We start from the raw sequence: 22,051 nt of genomic DNA, 5'->3' as shown, positions 1-22,051 counted from the left end.
ATGTTCCTTACAATCTGTTTTTGTTAACCAATAAGAATCATACCTTTAAAAAACAGAAATATACACCCTACCTTTCAGTGTACAAAGTAGTGATACAACCAATGATTTCTTGTCTTTTTAAAAAAAAACAAATCCGTGGATCCGCGCACCCAACGCGATAGGATGCGTGCAACATGTGCGCATTTCGCCGTATAAAAAAAAAAAAAAGGGGTCCCCAGGGGGTCCTTCTGGGACTCCCTAAGCACCTCTAGAGGGTCAGAGTATTTCTACTCTGCCCCCTTTATATGTTTTGCACACTTATTCCCCTTGCTTCTTCAGCCTCGCTTCTATCGTCAACCGGCGCCAGACTTTTTGGGAATAGAATGTTGCGGATTTCCTATGGAAAATAGTTCCTAACTATAACTATCTTCTGGCGACCGCCAGCAGATAATATATATATATATATATATATATATATATATATATATATATATATATATATATATATATATATAAAAAACAATGTGCTCAGAAGCATCGAGTGAGCACTCCCCAGTACCTTCACCATCCGGTTGTGAAGCCTCGCTGCAGTTCCCTTCGTATGTTCCCAAAATTAAAGTCTGCCTCTGCCGACGCGTTTCGAGGCCAATACGCCTCTTCATCACAGGCTGGCAAACAAACACTGAGCAGTCGTCTCTTTTTTAGCCATGTTTTATTCAGTATGCATCCCTCAGTGGGCGTGGCCAAATTTATCAGCACGACAGTGTGCTGGGAGTTGTAGTCCATGTAATGGTATTAAAATTATATCCTATCATAGGTTCAGTGCTATATCACCAATTATCACAGTCATTGAAATGCCTTTAGTAGGAAGGGGAATATGTAGAAGGGAGCTCCGTAGCAGATAGGCGCTGTGCTGCACGGGTGCGGAATACTTCCATCCCACAGCCTCTCATATTTTGCGAGTGGTGCTCTTCTCCAGTGTTTGTTTGCCAGCCTGTGATGAAGAGGCGTATTGGCCTTGAAACGGGTCGGCAGAGGCAGACTTTAATTTTGGGAACATACGAAGGGAACTGCAGCGAGGCTTCACAACCAGATGGTGAAGGTACTGTGGAGTGCTCACTCGATGCTTCTGAGCACATTGTTTTTCATATATATATATATATATATAGTTAGTTAGAATACTACTATGAAACTAATACTTTTATTTTCTATTATAAGTTCAGAATTTTTTTAAATAATGTAATATAACAAAAATATTACATAGTAGGTAGTTATAGTTAGGACCAAGTTTCCATAGGAAGAGCATTTCTTGTTTTGCTTATAACTTTGGCGTCTTCATGACATTTTCCAAACTAATCCTTTGTTCATATCAGCTCCTATGTCGGAAGTTTGGGGGTGATTTGTCAAGGGGGTGCCAAGAAAAAAGGGGGGTCCCAAAACGTGTTTTCTCCATGTTAATTTCCATAGGAAACTTTAGACAAGGCTACAGGTCGAACGGATGAACGGAATTACCACAAATTTGGCAGGGAGAGAGGTCTAGGTCTAGAAAGCACGCTTTTGTTTATTTGGTGTAAATCCGTTCAGTAGTTTTTGAGAAATATCAAAATTTACAGATATCGATATTTGGGAATTCTGGCATCTGATTGCTAAGGCGTTACGAGCACGAGCTTGCTGCTTATTGGCTGTGAGCGCTGCGAGCGGTTTCAACTAGGAAGTGTTGGCCGCCATTTTGTGATTGCGTCGAAGCGAGTAAGGGGAAAAAAGGGCGAAAAAAGTGGGAAAGAGGAGGGTAGAAACACTGTAACCTCTGTGGGTGTTTAGGGTGTGCTATAGATGGGGTGTGAAGCAAAGTATTCACCAGTAGCGGTGTGAAACTGCTGGGCTACGGAAATTAAGTGAGGTATTGCCTAGAGTCTGATGCTGCTAAGGTGAGCTGCTGCGGGAGTCAGGGATTAAAGCGTGAGCCCAAATTGTGTGTCTTATGCTGTGAAGTCATGTGGCGTGGCCGCTGCACTACACCTGTGGAAGTAGTGTCAGCATGTATTTATACCTACTAGGACGAACTACTGACCCGTACTGGTCTGAAAGTCCTGGGGTATGGAAAATATGTGAGGTATTGTGTACAGTCTCATGGTGCTAGGCTGAGCTGCTGCCGGACTCGGGATAAAAGCGTGAGTCCAAACAGTGTGTCATATGCTGTGAAGTCATGTGCTCTGGCCGCTGTGCCATATCTGTCCAAGCAGTGTCAGTATGTAGTTACACCTACTCGGAGGAACTTTTTGTTTTACAGGGAGTGCAAAGGTAAATTCACGCGTATCCAAAAATTCTGTATTTGTAAAGTGCAAACTACTCACTCCTACGGGTCTGATGGCACTGGGGGCATAAGCTGAGCTGCTGACAGACTCGGGGTAAAGCCGGTGAACTACCGACCCCTACTGGTCTGAAAGTGCTGGGTATGGAAGTTAAGTGAGTTATTGCCTAGAGTGTCATGCTGCTAAATTGAGCTGCTGCTGGACTCGGGTATGAAACCGTGAGCCTGTGTTTGCTATGCTGTGAGGTCATGTGCTCTGGGCGCTGTGCCACACTTGTCCAACTTGTATATGGTGCTTAGGTGGTGTTGTATAGGGAGTGTGAAGGTAAATCAATATGGTATTTGTAAAGCGCAAACTACTCACCCCTATGGGGGAGTAGAGGTTGTGATGAAAGCGAGAGCTATCTGCTGCAAAGTCAGATGGTCTGGCCGCTGCTTCACAGCTGTGTGGAGAATACATTTTGGCGAGGGTCCGGGAGTTGCCGTTACCTGGCCCTAAAATAGCGGGCTTAAGTTGTCAGTTATAGGGTGGCTCTTAAAAGAGCCCTTGTGTTGATTAGTTGGAGCTACATATAGGTGCGGATGCACAGCTTCAAGTTATTCAGGAAAACTCGATTTCCGTGATCTGTGAAGTGTACTCTATCACTTCTGTAGATATCAGCCATATCAAAACGTATGTTGTTGTTGAAGATGGACCCCATTTTGTGGTCTCTGAAGTATGCAGACACAGCTTTGTTGAGTTTCTTTCTAAATTTTTCAATCATAGGACAAAATTGTTTTGACCATTTCCACTTCTGTCTTTGGCATATATTGGAATATACAAAGACAGTTTAAGGGGAAAAGTAACATCAATTGTCCAAAGGTGTCTGTCATAAGCGTTTTGAAACCTACCCCAGTCAATGTGCCTAGGTCATTTCCACCACATTGCACAATCATGAGGTCAGGGTGTTGGAGATGCAAACAGGTTTTAACCAAAGGAAATAATTGGTGCCACTTCAATCCTCTCTGTGCAAACCATTTAATGTCCACATTTTGTAAACCTAGGTCTAAGTCAATACGTCTCTTTTCTGCATACCTCTTGCACCAGAAAATATAGGTATGGAAAGATGTCTGTATCTCATGCAGTTCCTTGGTAGAATAAGAGATATGTTTAAAGATGGGGAACTACTTTTTATTGCCATACAAAAAGATACGTGATTGGGAGACGAAAAGCATTCTTTTTTAAAAGTAGGGTGCGCATTCGTTTTGTGGAAAAGCATCTTTGTGATCGGTTACGAAAAAGCAGTTTCATCGGCGGACTGGGGGAGATGGGCAGAATGGCAGACATGCACAATTTAGTATAGCACAAGTATAGACAAACAATGGCCAAAATGAAACACACCAACAAGGGGCACAAGTCACACAACTCGCCAACATCACACCAGTGAACAAGCATAGAAGTGAAGACCACACTGCATTCATAGAGGATGTGTACAAAGGCTGGTCGTTGGTGTTGTGGGATGTGTGCGACCATGGTCATCATGGATGAGATGCCCAGAACGTGGCACATGGGCGAGTTCACTGTCTGTTATGTTGCAAACAGCTGCTCCTTCCTCCCACGAGCTGCCACACTTTTGTACGGTGCGCTGTGGTATCTTGCGCACTCATACGGCACACTATTGTAATGCATATTTGCGCATGTGCTGCTGCATTCCAACTACACAATCACAGTGCCGTTTGGATGTGGTGCATGCCACTTTAAAACATCGACCGCTGTGGCCCTTGTGGCAGGCCACACCAGAACACAGAGACACACTTACCGCACTTCCTATACACAGAGAAGTTCGAGACACCCCGTTCCCGTTGTGGATAGGCAACCCCTGCGCTGACCTGTGTACTCCAGACCAGTACATGCCGGTTGTGCATGCAGGAGGATGCATGCGTAGCTACATGTCCTAACTCGCTAACAACGCTGAGGTGATAGCACACTATGATGTTGCAGGGCTGGTGCCTATCATGCTAACACAATTACCAGAGGGACACACTTGCTCAGATGCGGGTTTGGGGGACGTTGGTGGTCCCGGAGCTGTTCCGAAGAGTCTTGTGGCCCTCACGGGTATTCTTGTATCATGCTCATTTATTCTATGGCACCTGTGGGTGTTCTGGTGTGGCTCTTGGCTGTGTTCTCTTTCATGGTGCAGGTAGTCGTACTGCTTAACACCATCAAAAAGCAGGTGTAAAAACCCTGGTGCTAACGTGGCTTATCGTCAGAATTTGTTTCTCATTGCAGTTGGTGTGGAAGTTGTGATGTGATTTTTTGCGTGTGCAGGACAATATACGAACTGGGCAGTGTATCTCGTCAAGATCCAGCACCTGACGCCCGATTCCCAATCAATATAAATACAATGAGGTTTCGTAAATGATTTTGTGTGTACACTGTGAGTGCAGCCACTACGTCAGTGCAATTCAATTAGAATAAATCGCAAAGGTGCACCTCATGTCTTTTTGCACGGGAACGGCTAGTCTGCATTTCATTATCAGCACTTTAATGGAAGTAAAGTTGAGATAAATCTAACACACTATTCAGAAGTTGGTGGAAACTGCAGACATCACCAGTATTCCTGCGATAAGTCCTCCAAAATTTAAGACCATGGTGGACTTCATCAAATAACAGTAATAAGAACAAGAAAGAGTTACACAGCAGTTAAGGAAACAACCAGAAACGTTATTAATTTTTTTTTCCAAACTTTATTTTTTATTAACATATATCAACGATAAAGTAATATACAAAATTTATCAAAAAAAATACAAAATAACAATGTGGAACACTGCTGTGGGACCATGGATGTGGACGACAGAGCCTGGAAAATAAAGCACAAAATAAGGACGTGTGTAATGCACATATCAAAGGAGAGAGACATAGAGAAAAAGAGAAGGAAAAAAAAAGCCAGAGAGAAAAAGAGAGGGAAGGAAAGAAAGGGAGTGAGAAAGGGAGAAGGAAGAGAGAGTTAGAGAGATAGAAGGAAAAGAAGGAAGAGAGAAAGAGAGAGAGGGGGAGAGGGGGAGACAGAGAGAGAGGGGGAGAGAAAGAGGGGGAGAAAGAGAGAGAGGGGGAGAGAGAGAGGGGGAGAGAGAGAGAGAGATACTGCCGCCCCTGCGTATCTATGAGCAAATAATTACCTGGTGCCACCGGAGTGAGCAGCAGTGGGCACTCCATGTACCCGTCAAAACTCCGCGCATCCCAGATATGTCACTGAGTCCTGATCCCTGAATGGCGGAGACCACATCAGGTGTTTGGCAGATCGCACAGATGTCGCTGAGTCCTGAGTCATGAATGGCGGAGCCCACATCAGCTTTTGGGGGGGCTCAGCCTGTGGTAGTTAAGTTTGTGCCACGTTGTGGTAGGCCCCTGATGGCCATATTAGCTTTGGGTGGCACTAACCCTGTGCATGTGAAGTCCATGCCAAGGGGGTGGTAGGCCCCTGAGGGCTATACAGATTAGGGTGCGAGTAACCTTCTGCGCATGTTTTGACTCTTGATGGTTGAGACACATGGAGCATCCGGCATCTCGTCAGCACCGGCAATAAAGGATGTGACGTTGTCGATCTATTATATTTGCGTGGTCACATGGCCTGTGACGCATGTGCCGGATGGGTGTGGTGTGTGTGCAAACCTGCCCTCAGGGAGTGGCCATGAGATGTTGAGAACTAGACCACAGACCTGCACACCAACAGCGAGTACGCCTGTGACAGGTAGGTATGTGGGGCCATCATCGGAACGTAATCTGAGTGGCGTGGCATAAGATGGAACAGGGCAGGGATAGCTACAATGGCACGGATGGCTCGTAGTACTGTGTCTGAGAGTGGAGTGGACGGGCTGCAGCTGTCCCTCTGTGTTCATGTGTGTATATAACCAAAGATACAATTGGTGACAGATTCTCATGATATCAATTTCCATGAGGGTACCGACGGAATATTATCTTTGCGGTTCTATGACTTATGCAAGCCTAAGAAATTTATGAGATTTTAATATACATAAATTGGGATCTGCAAACAATCCTGAGGAAGGTGTTGGCTATAAACTGTGGCCTACCGAAACGCGTCGATGCTCTAGTAGAAGGAAATCGGACAAAATCTGTGATAACAAGGGTTGTGTGATATGTGTAATGTAATCAAATTTCATTGTGGTCACAACCGATTAGTCTTGGATTAAGTGATTTCCCTTTCTGAGTAGGATTAATTTTCCTGCTCTTTTCTCTTTTTCCCAATTTTCTTGTTTTAATTTTTCTGTTGTGTATGAATATTGGTTAATATTGTTGGTGTTTTGCTACATTATGTGTTATTGAATCATACATATACGTTTTATTGATCTTTTATCTTTTTATGTCTCTGAAATTTTTTTGGGAACAATTGTTTTTTAACGTATGTGTACAACTGCTCACTTTCTGTGAGACTTATGTGACTAACTCTAATAAACTTATGATCAAATAGTTTGTTTGCTTTGTTGATGCCGAATCTCACCCTGCTACTTCAAGATTTGTGTGTTTAAATGATTGGTGACATATACAGATCCAAGGGAGGTCTTTCTTTTTTGACTACGGTCTTGCTTGTCACCCCTCTCCCTTGGTCTAGGGGTCCCTCTCTCTTTGTTAGAAAAAAAAAGCTGTTCCTCTGTGAGCCTGGGTGCGAACTGTTCATAAGTCACACTACATAAGTATTGAAAAATCATTTTGTGATTCAGTCCGTCAGCTGCATTTGTCTGAGGTATTTGTGTAAACATATCGGAGTTCTTTCGGTGAATGATACCCCTTTGACACTGCCTCTCCCCACATCAGCAGGTAACGCACCCTCTTCCCACATTACCATCATACCCCCAACAACCTTCTTGGGCCCAGAAGTGTCCCTGTGCGGTTGGACAAAGAAGAGTCTTAGACATGTATAGATTTACATATAAAAAAATGTATTTAAAGAAAAGAACAACAAATAAGACTGAAGGGATTCTGGTGCTGTGGGCGCTGCCACGAAGTTCGGGTGGCTGCCATTCAGGATTCAGGACACAGTTACACATGTGGGATTGGTTTGTGTTAAAGAGGGTTAGTGGGACTACGTGTCGCCGGCCTTGCATATCGATATATGCCTCACAAATCGAAGGGAGTATGTTGTGTGGTTGCTGCCTAAGACTTGGCCTCAGACTTGGGGTCACTGCCATTCAGGACTTAGGACACAGTTACACATGTGGGATCGGTTTCTGTTAAAGAGGGTTAGTGGCACCAGAAGTATTGAGAGTGTATGAGCCTGTGATGATGCTTGATGTGGACGGGCCGCACTGGGAGCAAAGTGTCTTGGCTATAGGACGGCGTCATGTGGAATTACGACTGCATCTGAATTGTGAGGCCTGCTGATTGTAGTGTAAGCCAGAGGTAGTGGTGAGCAAGGGTCCACAGCCACGTGCATACGTTGGTGGCCTCACCGGCCTGCGTAATGCAGGTTCAGTGGCACCACTTGTCACCAGCCTTCACTATGAAAATACTTCTCACTAATCGAAGGGAGTGTGGTGGTGTGGTCGCTGCCATGAAGTTTTGGGTCACTGCATATGGAAATATGTCTAACTGATCAAAGAGAGTTTGCTGCTATGGTGGCTGCCATGGACTTGAGTTCACTGCCATTCAGGACTCAGGACACAGTTATACATGTGGGATCGTCTTGTGTTGGATAGTGTTAGTTGGTAGATCGTGTCCAAAATTCAAATTACGAGGTCTGCTGCCTGCAGTGTAGACTGCTGAGTGTTCGTTTGTACTTGAAAATGAATTTGGTGATTGTACTAAAGGTATAACTGATATAAAAAATGTTCAAGAAGAAAGGATACTAAAAGTATATTATGTAGATTTGAGGCCTGTAATAGTTACTTGCCTAGTGGACTCTGTAGTTAATGAATGAAGAAATAATTTCCATTGGGAGCACTAGTGAGTGCAGTGTAGGCGTATGATGAAAAGATGAAATAAGTATAGAATGCACTGACGAAGTGTTGTATTTTCTGAGTACAATCTTGTTATTAGAAATTAGCATTTAAAAATGGAATTGCGAGCTGTACTGCCTGCAGTGTAGAATGCTATTCCATTTTAGTTTTCATTTGAAGATTAATTTGGTCATTGTAGTAAAGCTATAACTGATATATAAAAAAAATCTTGAAGAAAGGATACTAAAAGGATAATATGTAGGGTGTAGGACTGTGATACTTACTTGCCTACTGGAGTCTGTAGTTGCATATGGAAATACCCCTCACTGGTAAAAAAGGAGTGTGGTGGTACAGAGTTGGGGTCACTGCCATTCAGGACTCAGGACACAGTTACACATGTGGGATCGGCTTGTGTTGAACAGAGTTATTGGCACCACGTGTCGCCGCCGTTGCATATGGAAATATGTCTAACTGATCAAAGAGAGTATGCTGCTGTGGTTGCTGCCACGGACTTGGGGTCACTGCCATTCAGGACACAGTTACACATGTGGGATCGGCTTGTGTTAAAGAGGGTTAGTGGGACTACGTGTCGCTGGCCTTGCATATCGAAATATGCCTCAGTGATCGAAGGGAGTGTGGTGCTGTGGTCGCTGCCAGGGACTTGGGGTGACTGCCATTCAGGTCTCAGGACACAGTTACACATGTGGGATCGACGTGTGTTGAACAGGGTTAGAGGTAGTACCTCTACATTCCTAGTTTGAATTTTATAATGATTACGTCGGCAATAAATATAAACATAGTTGGGATTTACACCAGAAACTACTTTAAACTTGGTTATTTCTTTTTCAAACTTCACAACAGTATTATCTTCCATTTGTTGATCAACACCTAGACCACGGCCCGGCAAACCTTTCTTGGCGGCCCGCGGACCTTGCAGACATCGTACCGGTGTTTGTTTTCTTTTTTTTACAGTGTCAGCGAACAGACTCTGCTCTGTGGGGGCCCGGCGATTCAAGTGATAGTCCGAGTGGAGCTGCAGGGGTGCTAAGGAGAGGTAAAATACAACAAAGCCTCGTTATCATGCAAATGGTCTCTTAAAGACCTGTGAAGTACTCGGGCGTGTGTGTGCCCGGGAAGGGAAGCTGCCTCAGCTGCCACACAAGCGGGGGTGAGGTGACAAAGAATGACAGAGGACAGCAGGGTGTGATAGTCAGGTGAGGTGACAGAGTGTGACAGAGGGCAGTAGGGAGAGTCAGAAACAGACAGAGCCAGATAGAGATAGAGACAGAGACAGACTGACAGATAGAGACAGAAACAGATAGAGGCAGAGACAGAGACAGATAGAGATAGAGAAAGATAGAGGCAAAGCCAGATAGAGGCAGAGACAGGGGCAGACAGAGCTAGATAGAGGCAGAGACAGGGACAGACTGACAGAGACAGAGACAGATAGAGGCAGAGACAGATAGAGGTAGAGACAGACAGAGACAGACAGCAATAGAGACAGAGAGAGAGAGACCAAGCTAGAGGCAGGGACATATAGAGGCAGAGACAGATAGAGTCAGAGACAGACAGAGGCAGACACAGATAGAGACAGACAGAGACAAAGACAGATAGAGGCAGAGACAAGCAAAGATAGAGATAGAGACAGAGACAGAGAAAGACAGAGACAGGGACAGACAGAGACAGACAGAGGCAGAGACAGGGACGGGGCAGACAGATAGAGACAGACAGAGACGGAAAGGGAGACAGAGGGAGGGAGAGAGAGACAGGGACAAACCGAGACAGGGACAGACAGAGGCAGATAGAGGCAGAGACATGGACAGACAGATAGAGGCAGAGACAGACAGAGACAGAGAGGCAGAGAGACAGAGAGATGGAGAGGGATACAGAGAGGGAGACAGAGGGAGACAGGGAATGGGAGGGAAACAGAGGGTGACAGAGGGAGGGTGAGGGAGGGAGACAGAGAGGGAGGGACACAGAGAGAGAGGGAGACAGAGAAAGAGAGATAGAGGGAAGGAAGCAGAGGGAGGGAGGCAGATAGAGACAGGGACAGACAGAGCTAGATAGAGGCAGAGACAGGGACAGACAGACAGAGACAGATAGAGGCAGAAACAGGCAGAGATAGAGACAGACAGAGATAGAGACAGAGACAGAGAAAGACAGAGACAGGGACAGACAGAGACAGACAGAGGCACAGACAGGGATGGGGCAGACAGAGAGAGACAGACAGAGACGGAAAGGGAGACAGAGGGAGGGAGACAGAGACAGGGACAAACCGAGACAGGGACAGACAGAGGCTGATAGAGGCAGAGACAGGGACAGACAGATAGAGGCAGAGACAGACAGAGACAGAGAGGCAGAGAGACAGAGAGATGGAGAGGGAGACAGAGAGGGAGACAGAGGGAGACAGGGAGTGGGAGGGAAACAGAGGGTGACAGAGGGAGGGTGAGAGAGGGAGACAGAGAGGGAGGGACAGAGAGAGAGAGGGAGACAGATGGAGTGAGACAGAGGGAGGGAGGCAGCAGAGGGAGACAGAGGGAGGGAGTCAGGGGGAGACAGGGAGGGAGAGGGAGACAGACAGATGGAGGGAGACAGCGAGGGAAACAGAGAGAGAGGGGGATAGAGAGAGGAGGACAGAGAGAGAGGGAGACAGAGAGGGAGGGAGATAATGGGAGGGAGACAGAGAGAGGGAGAGAGAGGGAGATAGAGAGAGGGAGACAGAGGAAGAGACAGAGGGAGGGAGACAGAGAGAGACAGAGAGGGAGGGAGACAGAGGGAGACAGAGAGAGACAGACAGAGGGAGACAGACGGAGGGAGACAGAGGGAGGGAGACAGAGGGAGGGAGACAGAGGGAGAGACAAAGGGAGAGACAGAGGGAGGGAGACAGGGAGGGAGACAGGGAGGGAGACAGAAGGCAACAGACAAAGGGAGGGAGTCAGACAGAGAGAGACAGAGGGAGACAGACAGAGGGAGGAGGGCGACAGGCAGAGAGAGGAGGGCGATAGACAGAGGGAGACAGAGGGAGGGAGACAGAGGGAGGGAGTCAGGGGGAGACAGAGGGAGGGAGAGGGAGGGAGACAGAGGGAGACAGAGGGAGGGAGACAGTGAGGGAGACAGAGAGAGAGGGGGACAGAGAGAAAGGGAGATGGAGAGAGAGAGAGACGGAGTGAGAGGGAGACAGATTGAGAGGGAGACATATAGAAGGAGACAAATAGAAGGAGAAAGATAGAAGGAGACAGATGTAGGGAGACAGAGGGAGGGAGACAGAGGAGACAGAGGGAGGGAGATAGAGAGAGGGAGAGAGATATAGAGAGTGGGAGGGAGACAGGCAGAGGGAGGCAGACAGAGAGAGGGAAAGAGAGATAGAGAGAGGGAGAGAGAGGAGAGAGAGAGAGAGAGAGAGAGAGAGAGAGAGAGAGAGAGAGAGAGAGAGAGAGAGAGAGAGAGAGAGAGAGAGAGAGATGTGTATGCTGGGTCCGGTGGGTCAGTGGACGAAGGCGTATGCTGCAGGGGCCTGTGTTTCACCTCATGGTCACAGGTGTTTTTTGTTGCTCTAGCCCCGCCCCCCAATGACCCCGCCCCCACGGTGCGGCCCTCGGCCACAAACCACACTGTAAATTTGGCCCCGAGAGAAAGTTTGTGAGTACCCATGACCTAGACATATCCAACTGTTATTTTCTGTACAGTTCTCTTGACTAGCAAAGAAACGTAAGTCTATATCATCACAAATTTGTTTTATAACATTTATATTAAAACACGATTTCGTGCCACAGGAAAATCTAGACTTATCCACATTGGTAGGATCCAATTTCTCGATGTGAAAGTATCTTCAAACTGAAGCTGTACATTTTTTCCCTAAGTGTCTTCTCCTGTGAAATTTCCTCCCACATTTCTTTCAAGTTTGTCTTCTCAGAGTTGGTAATATATGAAGTGACATAGTGAGAAACAGCAATTGAGTTATGTGCATCATATTGTATGTTCATATTTGCATTTTACATCTTCAAAATCTCCGTATTGGAATCATTATTGTACTTCGATGCTTCTGTTCTTTTTAAATTATGAGTATTTTTGGGTGATTTTCGAGTAATGGTATGTCTCATTGCTGACATAAAACTGTTCACTCTTCCTTTGGAAATTACTGGACGTGGAAAGGGAAATCGACAGTTTGTGTAAAATGTAACTTTTGCGTTATCTTTTCGTCGGCAATACTTTCCACACTGATGAATTCGATATGCAAATACGCCACACTAATCGAAGGGAGTCTGGTGCTGTGGTCGCTGGCAAGTTGGGGTCTTTGCCATTCAGGACTCAGGACACAGTTCCACATGTGGGATCGGCTTGTGTTGAAGATAGTTAGTGGTACCATTTGTCACCGGTCGCCCACAGTGTAGGGCAGAGGTAGCGGGGAGCTAGGGTCCACAGCCACGTGCATAAGTTGGTGACCCAAACAAACCTTGCGTAGTACAGGTTCAGTGGCACCATGTGTCACCGGTCTTCCATGTAGAAATACCCCTCGGTGATCGAAGGGAGTCTGGTGCCGTGGTCGCTGCCACTGAGGACTCTTGACACAGTTACACATGTCGGATCGGCTTGTGTTGAAAACGGTTAGTGGTACCATTTGTCGCCGGTCACCCACAATGTAGGGCAGAGGTAGCGGTGAGCTAGGGTCCACAGCCACGTGCATACGTTGGTGGCCCCACCGGCCTGCGTAGTGCAGGTTCAGTGGCACCACGTGTCACCAGCCTTCCATATGGAAATACCCCTCACTGATCAAAGGGAGTCTGGTGCTGTGGCCGCTGCCATTCAGGACTCAGGACACAGTTACACATGTGGGATTGGCTTGTGTTGAAGACAGTTAGTGGTACCATTTGTCACCGGTCACCCACAGTGTAGGGCAGAGGTAGCGGTGAGCTAGGGTCCACAGCCACGTGCATACGTTGGTAGCCCCACCGGCCTGTGTAGTGCAGATTCAGTGTCACCACGTGTCACCGGCCTTTCATATGGAAATACCCCTCACTGATCAAAGGGAGTCTGGTGCTGTGGCCGCTGCCATTCAGGACTCAGGACACAGTTACACTTATGGGATCGGCTTGTGTTGAACAGGATTAGTTGGGACCACGTGTCGCCGGTATTCCACAATGTAGGCCGGAGGCAGCGGTCAGCAAAGGCCCACAGGCAGGTGACGTTGACTTGAACTGCACAGATTGGGATCATTTGGTCTTCTTAACCCAGTATAGTCTCTTACACAATTTGCGTCACTGCTAATATTGAATTGTGAAGCATGTAACTCCATTGTAGGGCGGAGGCAGCAGTCAGGATGGGCGCACAGCCTCATGGCGTTGAGTTGAGCTGCACAGTTAGTGGCACCTGGAGTACTCAGCGTGCGATGATACGTGGTCCAGGCGGGCCGCACTGGGAGCAATGTGTTTTGTCTAAAGAATTCTGCATTGATAAGGCCAAGTGGCGATGACTTATGGTGCAGTGAGCTAGTAGTACCTGAAGCGCACAGTGTGTGCGTACCCTGCGATGATCCGTAGTCTGGGTCGGCCGCATTGGGAGCAACGTGTCTTGCGAACTGAACTGCGATATCTCCAATCACCCCTACATCTGAATTGTGAGCTGCACTGTCCGTAGTGTAGATCGAAGGCAGTAGTCGGTACAGACATAAGTCTGCGGTGCTGTGCAGCTGGGTTCGCAGGGGCCCTGTATAGAGGAGGCCGGCGGTTATGGCGGCTGCCACTTGCCAGAGTGAGGGCTGCCTTTCTGACAGACTTGTTAGTATTCCCACAAGTGAACCACGCCTAGTGCCTGGTCTATTTATTCATACTCCTACACTGGAGTGGTGTACGTTGGAGCAGCCCACTCCGCTTCCGCTTCCAGGGGGGGGGATAACACAGCTACAGGACCGAGATCTTCCCCACTGTCTGAGGTAACATGTTTACGTCCACTGTGCAGTACACTACACTACAAGTATCAATAGTATATCTCCACATGGAGAGGTTTGTGCTTTGCATAGTGAGGTTTGTGCAGCACATGAGCGTTACATTTGGCATTGTGTGCTTTATCAGTGATGGGTGACTTGCCTCCTTCATATATAGTTGGTTGCTCATCTCCCAACATTCAGCTATTGTGTGGCTGGAGGGCATGGCGTTTTGGGAAGGTCCGTTGTTCTGTTTTGTGCTGCACCTGTGGTAGTAGGGGGGGTGGTCGGGGGGAGTTTCTGGAGGTGGTGGGGCTGGGTGTTGTGGCGTTGTTGGGTGTTGGAGCTGCAAGATCAGTAGCTGTATCACGTGTTGGTCTTTAGATGTGGCTGTGAGTTGGGTCGAAATAATGGAGTAGATAGTCGACCTCCTTACACCAGTTAAAGGTTGATGTGAATTTGTTACTGCTAACACGGCTTATCGCCTGCTTTTTGGATCGCATTGCAAATTTGGCTGGTTGTTGAAAATATGGGGAAGTGGTGTTTTCGTGTTTTTTTTTGCATGGGAACGCCTACTGTGCATTTCATTAGCGTTAGATGTGGCTCTTGTTTGTGGCGATTTTGTTGGTGTAAGGTATTGATGGAAGAGTGGTGAGATTTGCAGTTTTCACCAAGTTGAGAATGGGATAATTAAAAAACACAGAAAAAACATAGGTTTAATGGACATTATAAATAGAAATTTGCATTTAAAAAACCTTTGAAATTCACTGAAAAACCATAGGTTTCAGGCACGTTATAGTTAGGAATTAGCATTTAAAAAAACCTTAGAAATTCACTGAAAAAAACAAAGGTTTCAGGCACGTTATAGTTAGAAATTAGCATTTAACAAACCTTAGAAATTCACTGAAAAAAACATAGGTTTCAGGGACGTTATAGTTAGGAATTAGCATTTAAAAAAACCTTAGAAATTCACTGAAAAAACCATAGGTTTCAGGGACGTTATAATTAGTTGGACATTTGACTCATATAAAACCAGAGAAATTCGCCTGTTATAGTTAGTTGAGCTAACTATAACTCGCGCCCCCGCAATGCACTGCTGATGACGTCACATATTACATCACTCATTACATGGTCAGTAACATCACTGATGACATCTTAAATGACATCACTGATGATATCACTGATGACATCATCCACATGTAAAATAAGATGCACCTGATCAGACCCTAATATAACACTTGATACACCCAGTCTAAATTACAGACCATCATTTTCGAAACCGTGAACACACCAATACCAGTTAGTGCATATCCACTCTCTAATTTGTAGGTCTACACACACACATTCATTCACCTATACACTCACTCATACATACAGTCAGCCATCAACACAGCATTAACCCTGGGCGTAGTTCGCGAAGTAGCACTTCGCGAAGCTACGCAAAGTGCACTTCGCACTACGCGAGCTACGCGTAGCACTTCGCGAACTGCGTAGTACCTTGTTCGCACTGTGCCAGATGTCGTTTTCAATGATTGCACAGTGCGGACAAGCAACCGGCACTGTGCAATCATTGAAAATGGCATCTTGCACAGTGCGAGCTGTAGTTTTCTGCTGCTCGAGTAGATTTTTACTCGAGCGGCAGCTTTCTCAATGCGAACTGGTAGTTTCTCATCGCGAGCGGTCGCGAGCATACGCGACCACTCGCAATGAGAAACCTGACCTCCTTGCGTTGGGAATCTCGCTCGCGATCGCCAACTTGATGTTGCTGATCGCGAACAAGGAAAAAGTCTCGCCGGGATGTCATTTTGCTTGCTCGCGGTCGTCAACTTGTCGTTGAGGACCGCGAGCAAGCAAAAAATGACCGCAGCACTACGCAACACTACGCTACGCGTGTTCGCACTGTGCTACGTGCAGTTCGTGTAGTGCGAAGTAGCACGAACTTGCAAACTATGCGAGCGTAGCGTAGTACTTTGCCCAGGCTTAATTATCATATCCAGTCACATATCTATACAGACACTCAGACACTGCCTGTCATTCTTAGAGTTATTCACACACCTAGTCAGTAATGGAAATAATCAATAACACTTTCATTTACTCACCTGTACAGTTATACACATACCACATCACTTATTTAAACATATACTAGCACATACTTACACTCTAATACAAAAACTAATACAAGGACACACTGATCCATACAGGCACTCTGACAATCACTCATTCTCACATATAGTGATTTATATAGTCCAACACTCATATATACTGCCTTTCATATATGGAGTTACTCACATGTACCAATGAGGCATCCATTCACTCAACAAGACACTCATACGCACACTCACTCAGCCATACAGACCTTCACATATACAGACTTGAACACATATACCTGGTGAATTAGCCACTCACACATCTATGCAGAGAGTCACCCCTCCACCCACCCACACAGACACTCAGGTACTCAGACAAGCAATGAATAGCTCATATAGATCCTAATTTAGTTGCTAACCAAACCATGGAACTGCTTACACATCAACTCACAACCTAAACTGTGTGAATGTCTATATCAGTCGCTAACACATGCATTAAGCAAGACACAATTAATTAGTCACTTATACAGTTAGTCACACACCTACTTAATCATCCATCCTGAGTCTTATACACTAATTCATTCTTCAATACATCTTGGCATATATATATTTATAAAACTTTACAGAAACACACATTCACTGGATGATGTCATCAGTGATGTCATTTGAGATGTCATCAGTGATGTCATCAGTGATGTCACTGACCATGTAATGAGTGATGTAATATGTGACATCATCAGCAGTGCATTGCGGGGGCACGAGTTATAGTTAGCTCAACTAACTATAACAGGCGAATTTCTCTGGTTTTATATGAGTAACATAAAATATTTAACAAAACAAACCATTTTAAATAAAATAAAAAAGTAAACGACATACATTTCTTACAATTTAAAAAAATATTGTACATGTTAACAACTATAAATATTATAATTTTAAATAAGCAACGCAATAATATAAATTGTAACAATATAAAATAAATTATAACATTTTACATGTAATACATATACTACTACCAATACAATTTATACAAAAGTAGGCAAAGTGTTGTACTACGGATGTATAAAATTTAATACTCCCACTTCAGGCAATGCAGCAGTAGGTGGAACAGTAGGGTAACTGTTGCATTTTGGAGGGGTAAAATTTACGATTAACACACCAGTCATTGCAAGAGTAGGGAAAGTTTTTTTTTTTGTCCTTATCAGCCTAGGTCCACAAAAGTTAAAAGAACCGAACTCCGGGGTCTCCGTGGAAGTAGCACCGTCTGGAGCCCTTTTGTTATTAGACCTAAGATGGGTCACTCTATACCTTGCTTCTCATACTCCGACCATAGGAAGCCTTGTTATCGACCAGACCCTCTGTGAGGCCACCATCAGAGTAATCAAGCAAAAATGGTATAAAGGCCTAATCATAGGACTATAATTATACATATACACAGGAATTTACCCAGTTTTCATAGGGGAGCCAGAACTCATTACGCTTAAGCTTAGAAGCTCTGTCTAGCAGAACCATTTATTTTATTGAAGCCTGATATACAGTTCTTACAAATTTCCCTGCGGGCAAGCAATATTAAGTAAAAAATCTATTTTTTTATATTTTGTGACAAAGATTCATAGTTAACCGGGAGCCCAAAAAAGACAAGAGATTTGCTTACCTGGAGCGAATCTCCAAGTATTAAAGATACCGTGTTACTCACATCCAGCCAATAATCTTGGAGTTCCGGGCAATCCAAAAACATATGTTCATCATCGCTTTTTTCTTTCCCACATTTGGGACATCTCGGTGTGACACCTTTCTTAAATTTTGCCAGCTTATATGGTGTCCAGTAGACCCTGTGGAGATAGAAGAGGTGGTTCCGCCTTAAATTTGCGGCACATACTGTGGAGTATAGCATGTCGCAAGATACTTGCCATAAGTCTGTCAACTGCTCTCCCGGCAAGGTCTTTTCCCACAGTGTTGCTGGTAAATTAAAGTGTCCATCTGAACTCTCCACTAGGCTCCAATACCATCTTGCCACCTCTTTTCCACAGGACCCTTCAGATTTCATTGAAGATTCTAGTTCATTAAACTGTACCGCGCCTAGCCCCTCCATGAGACTCCAACTCTTTACTTGAAGATATTTGAATCTTGACAGTTGCCCATTAGCTATCTACTGGGCCTCCTCCCAGGAAATCAATACTCCATCTACCAAAAGTTGACTCCAGGTTTTTATCCCTGCTTCTTTCAATGGACGAGCCAAGCAGTCTTTTGACCACTCCGGAGATCCCGGGGAGTCCCAAATAGGGGCCAATCCACTATAGTAGTTTATATTAGATTCTCTCCTGATTTTATACCAAGTTATTGCAAAGCTTTGCAGAGTCTTGACTTTAAACATTTTCCCAATATCAGAGCTATCTAGTTTGCTTAATAAACATTTTCCTCCTTTTAATAAAAAAAAAAACAAGCATAATAAGACAGGTCCGGGAGTCTTAGGCCCCTTTCATCATATTGCGGTATAAGCGCAATTCTCGTTCCTTTCGACACCTAGATAAAGCTAGTTATATTAGATTGGGATTTTTTAAGCCATTTTTCCTTAACCCCTTCAGTGCCCGCCCCTTTCCCCACCCTGTGCCGGCCGTTGTATTAGCGGGCGGGGTTTATGACGAGCTGGTCTCGTCATGGGCACAGCGCGACCGCGGCCCATGACGAGACCAGCTCGTCACGGGCATTGAAGAGGTTAAAGGCCATTGCGATATTTTGAAACAAAAATGTAAACTTGGGAAGGATTGCCATTTTTACAAGATTGACTCTATCATAAATTGTTAGAGGAAGGTGGAACCAGCTAAGTAAGAGTTTCCCTACTGCCTTATTAACCTTTTGGAAGTTGATTTCCGAGATTTGTTCTATTTTCTGCACAATTTTGATGCCTGAATACCTCATTTCGTCCTTTACACAGCTCAATTGCGAGTTAATATTCCACTTCATTACAGCCATTTTGTTTTCATTAATCTCATAGCCAGAGAGCTGCCTAAACCGTGACGCCAAGTCGTATACTGTTAGTAGTGCTGTGTTAAGATCTGAGGTATACACCACTAGATCATCTGCATAAAGCCCTACTTTTTTCTCCCACCCCCGAAATCTAAAAGGAAGTATGCCCTCATGCCCTCTTATCTTTTCAGCTAGTGGTTCAATGTACAAATTAAAAAGTAGGGGGGACAGCGGGCACCCCTGCCTGGTCCCCCTATAGATGTTAAAACTATTAGAGATGTTTCCATTCACCAAAACCCTGGCTGTAGGATTCTTATATAGGAGAGCTATTGCCCTACAGAGGTTTTTCCCCAAGTTAGAAAGCCACACAATTTCCTGCAGATAGGACCAATAACCCAGTCGAATGCCTTCGCCGCATCCACGATAATAACTGCCAGTGGTATTTTGAATGTGGTTGCTATATCAGCAGCTCCAATTAAGTTGTAGGTTAGTTCTTTAATTTCCCAACCATGCACAAAGCCCTTCTGGTCCTCATGTAGCAGCACGTCCAACACCCCACTCAGCCTTTCTGCTAGTATTTTCGTAAAGATCTTGTAGTCTGAGTTCAGCAGTGAAATAGGCCATTAGGAGTCACAACAGTTAGGTGATTTATCTGCCTTGAGGATCAGAGTGACAATGGCATCATTCCAAGAGTGAGGGATCTCCCTACCACATTCAAAAATCTCAGCAAACAGTCTAACCATTACCAGGACTAAAAATCTCTCCAGTTTTTTATAAGCCTCGACCGGAAGACCATCTGGTCCTACAGCCTTATTTGCTTTCCCTGCTTTAATAACATTTCTAATTTCAGATTCTACAATTGAGCCATTAATTACTTCCCTTTGGGGTTCAGACAACTTGTGGGTAGCTTCTTGACCCAGCCACTCTCCCACTTCCTCTCCCTGCGTAAATACATTCTGGGAATACACTTCCCCAAAATGGTTTAATGGAGCCTCTTCTATGCCCTCCCTCGACCTAGTTAGGCACTCTGTCCCATCAAACTTTAGTTCTTTTATAAAGATTTTTACTTGATTGTTTTTTGTCTTCCAGTTAAGTAACTTGCCACAACTTTCTCCATAATTAAAATGGGCCAGTCTGCCCACTTGCCATCTTTCCTGCAGTCTTCTTTCCAGAACGCCTACTAAATCCATTTTAAGGGCCTCAATAACAGCTACCCCGGACTCCTTGACTATCTAGCCGCTTAATCTGATCTTCAATATTAGCTATTTCTGCCCTCCATTGCTTATTTTTATAGGATTGGATAGATGTTATCCTCCCTCTTAAAAAGGCCTTGTAAGCATCCCATACTCTACCTATTGGGGCACTATCTAAATTATATTCGAAGAACTGTTGAGATTCCAGCCCCAATTTCTCCATCATCTCTTCATCAGACAGTATGGTACGATCAATAGTCCATCTCCTTTGGCTCACCGTGTTTGGTGGGACCAAAAGTAAGGATATGGCCGAGTGATCAGACAAATGAGATCCTACATGACTGGCATCCCTAACCTGGCCCTTTATAGATTGGTCGATCAAGAAAAAGTCTATTCTCGATTGGTGTCCATATTTTTTATTGTTAAAAGTAAAACTTTTTAGAAACCCCTGCCTTTCCCGCCAAATGTCGCACCAGCTTAGATTTTTTATTGAATTTATGATTAAGGAGTGTGATTTATTATGTGCTGTTGCTCTACTTTTGGTGGAACGATCTAGCCTATCTTCTAGGACCACATTAAAATTGCCTGCCATTATAATAGGGTCCAGGAAGTCCAGAAGTTCCAAGAGTAGGTTACCAAACGGTGTAGGATTGTCTAAATTTGGGCCGTAGCAGCCAACCATGGTGTAGATCTGGTTATAACATCTCATTTTGACAATTACCCATCTACCAGTCTTATCTACTCTGCTTTCTTCAATAATTATCTGAGGATTAGTCTTATAGTGAGATGATGATCCGTACATATCACTCTCTGAAGCCATCTTGTAGACTTAAAACTCTCAGTCATTTCCTTGCTAGTTAGATGAGTCTCTTGGAAGATTATAATTTGGACTGGGGCATCTCTTATATATTGCAAGATCTTTTCCCTTCTTTGCTTCACACTAAGGCCATTAACATTCCAAGATAATAGCTTTATCTGAGCCTCCCGGCTGGTACTCATTTTCTAATCCTTACTCTCACCAATCCCTTGCAGCCGGAGTTCCAGAACATTAGATGAGGACAAATATTTTTTTGTATTTTTCCCTCTGCTCCCCCACCCATTCAACTTTGCCCTCCTCTTCCCCTCCCTTGGAAAACCCTCCACTTCCTTCTTTAGAGCCTAAGCCTAAGGAGGCTTTCCTGAGGTTAAGAGACCTATTCTTAAAAGTATAGAATTCCCAGTGAAACAAGAGATTCTCTATTCAGGACTAAGTGTAGATGACGCAAGCACAACCAAAAAGGACACACACAAAAAAAGACAAAAGGGGCAGTGAAGAAGATATCAGCGTACAAGTAAGGGGATAGAGACTGCAAGTAAGTAGTCAAAAAAGACCCAACAAAGAGAAAACAATCTCTATTTTCCTACTTCACACCAGTACCTGATAGAGATCTAAGGAATTCTTCAGCTTCGTCTACAATGTGAAAGGTCTGCATTTTATTGTTATGCATCACCCTCAAACTAGCAGGAAATCTTAACTGTGCCGTCGCACACCATTTTCTAAAAGGTTCAATCAGGTTACCGAACTACCATTGCTTGTTGGCTGTAATTTTAGAGATAACAGATCTAATATCAAAGTTTATTCCATCTACTGATAGATTTTTCTGTCCTAAGGCTCTTGTGAGTA

Source organism: Triturus cristatus, chromosome 11, assembly GCF_964204655.1.
Source record: "Triturus cristatus chromosome 11, aTriCri1.1, whole genome shotgun sequence".
Taxonomy (NCBI): domain Eukaryota; kingdom Metazoa; phylum Chordata; class Amphibia; order Caudata; family Salamandridae; genus Triturus; species Triturus cristatus.
This window is presented reverse-complemented; position numbering follows the sequence as displayed.